Here is a 2,892-nt window from a genome sequence, read left to right as displayed (position 1 = left end):
CCAGTAGACTCGGGCCAATTGTGGACGTCGAAAACTCCAAAACTGAAGTAGTTAATAAGTTTTTTACCTCGGTACCGTCATGAATAAAACTAGCAACATCAGCTTCAAAATAAAGAGAAGAATACTATTGGCCAACAGATGCTACTTTGGTCTAAATAAACAATTTAAAAAAACACCTCTCGTCAAACAAATATTACACTCTACCAGATGCTGATACTACCCGTACTTATGTATATATGGATCCAAAGTATGGGTACTTGCAAAAGTAGATGAGGCAGAGCTTGATGTGTTTGAGAAAAAAATTCTTCTAAAGATTTATGGACCTACATTATTTCGTATTGCAACTGGGCTATATCAGTCGACGTTTTGATATAGCCCCCTTATAACGGTACCTCCCGATTTTCGGTATTTTGAAGGTTTTAGCTTCATTATCAGACTGAAATTACTGAAATTTGGTACGTAGTCTTTACTGGAGGTAAAAACCTTCCTGACTGAAATTCGTCGATATAGATATAGCTCCCATAGAACGGTACCTCCCGATTTTCGTAATTCACCGAAAGACTGAAATTTGTTATTTAGTCTTCCATACCACAAAATACACTACGAAGACATTTTTCTTCTTTTTTGCTCTATAAATTTGTGAAATAATGATGCCTTTATGCTCTCGAGGAACAAAATTTAACACTTTTCACTTGAAATTTGAATAGTTTTAAATATTGCGTATACCTCCAATTATTATTCATAAAGAAGGCTAATCCACTGGATTTTATTTATCACTTCTATTGCGTATACGTCAAATGAATCTTCGCCAATAAATCCAGTGGATTTTATTTGACGTAATTTCAAATACAGGCTAGGGAAAACTAACCATAGTATCGATACTATCGATATTTTATAAGAAATATGGGAACTATCGAATGGTTCGACTATCGGTAGTTTGCCAGCTCTAGTACTACTGAAGACGGAAATTTTTTCCCATCTTTTCCCATTATCTAATTTTTGCAAGAAAGAAACAGCTTTTTGTCGGAATCTATAACAGATATTGCGTTCATTGGCTTTTACACTCTCAGCATTTATGCTAACAAGGATTTATACACTTTCATACGGGCAAAATGTGCCTCATCGAAATAATGGTTTTAGACCCCAAGTATGTTTGGACGAAATCCGTTTCAGACAATTTGGAGTTGATTTAGCCATGCCACTCCGTCTGTCTGGCTGCCTGGAGCACACAATAACTCTCGAACGTATCAACCGATTCGGTCAAAAATGTGGCTATCGTAATATTTTGTCCAAACTTAATTTAAGTTGGAAGATGGGTCATATCGGTCCACTCCTACGGGTACCTCCCACACAAAATTTCGGAAGAGTTTAGTTTAAGATCGCTTTAATTTTTGCTGTAGCAACTTGTATTCACTGCCCGCATTACAACGGTACACCTTTCATCAGGGGCAAGTCCATATTTCCTGAGAAAATAGCCTGAAAGGTGCAAAAAAACCCCAATGACACCGTGTTTAGTGGTTGGAGCGCAAGATGACTCTCGAACGGATCTGCCGAGTCGGTCCAAAATTAGGCCTTCGTAATATTTTGTCCAAACATAGTTTAAGTTCGAAGATATGTCATATCGGTCTATTCCTTGTGAACCTCCCCCACAAAATTTCAAAAATGTTCGGAAAATTTGTAGGCACTATTGAAGGGAGTGAACGATTTGCTCCATACTTTATACATCCTTATATATCTACCAGATATAGATCAGGTTCGAATATGGACTATATTTGTTAACTCCTTCAAAATGTTGTATAAGTTCCCTTTAAGAACTCCTCTTGAATCATTTTGATTTTTGTTGAAGCAACATGCAATCTCTGCCTCAATTACGACGGTAAAAGTTTTTTAGGGACATGCCCATACTTCTTGATAAAACAGACCGAAAAGTGTAAAACTCCAATGGCATAATATGTAGTGGCTGAAAAGTAGAGTTGGAAAATTGAACGACTAGTTCACTGTCCTAGTTCTAAAACGTATGAGTAACATCATACAAACTAATGGTCCACTGAAATTAATAGTGAGCGCGATATCTATCGAAAAAATATGACTCACAAAATAAGATCCACTTCCATAATGGACTATGTCGGTCCTATCCTTTAAGTACTTCCTCCGCAACATTTTTGAACTTTAATCCTAATACACATTTTTATCGGCAAAAATCGTTCAAAAAGGGCCACAAAATTCTGAAAAGACCCTAAATACATTCGATCAGCCCGTAGATGAAAGTTTCAATTCACATAGGCTGAGGGTATATTTCTGTCGTAAAACCGACTGATACTTTTTTACTTGTTGTGTTCATTGTTTATATTTTGCCTTTAATCAACCGTTTAAAAAAATACTAAAACGTTTCACGCAGTCATCTATTTTATTTTTTCTCAGGTACTAAATTTTAGTGAATTTCCAATATTAGTGAAGTAGAACTTTAAGGGAACAACATGGAACAAGGTTTGGTGTCCGCAGAAAGATTCCCAGAGTGTCCTCTTTGAGTCCATATACATTTGTACCCGTTACTTAGGTAAAAACCGGTGTTTTTTACACGCCGTTTCCCATATTAATTACAGTTTTTTTTACACATATGGTTATTTTTTAGATATATGTATATCAGGAAAAATATCTAAAATTGTCTTTTTCATTTCAAAAAAATCAAAAAAAAATTTTGATACTACATCAATGATTTTTGGTACATAGATTAAGAAAAAATTTTCATTCCAAATCTGTTTTCGTTACTAACTTTGATCGTTGCGCGCAAAAGATATGACCGTTTTAATTATGATAATTAGAAAAAATTTTAAAAAAATCGCGGCTTAATATAGTTAGCTGTTATATCCTATTATCATTAACTGAATTCGT

This window comes from Musca autumnalis, unplaced genomic scaffold, assembly GCF_047663935.1.
Source record: "Musca autumnalis isolate F117 unplaced genomic scaffold, ASM4766393v1 scaffold_2, whole genome shotgun sequence".
Classification (NCBI taxonomy): domain Eukaryota; kingdom Metazoa; phylum Arthropoda; class Insecta; order Diptera; family Muscidae; genus Musca; species Musca autumnalis.
The sequence above is the reverse complement of the archived record's forward strand: the minus strand, read 5'-3'. Positions refer to the sequence as shown.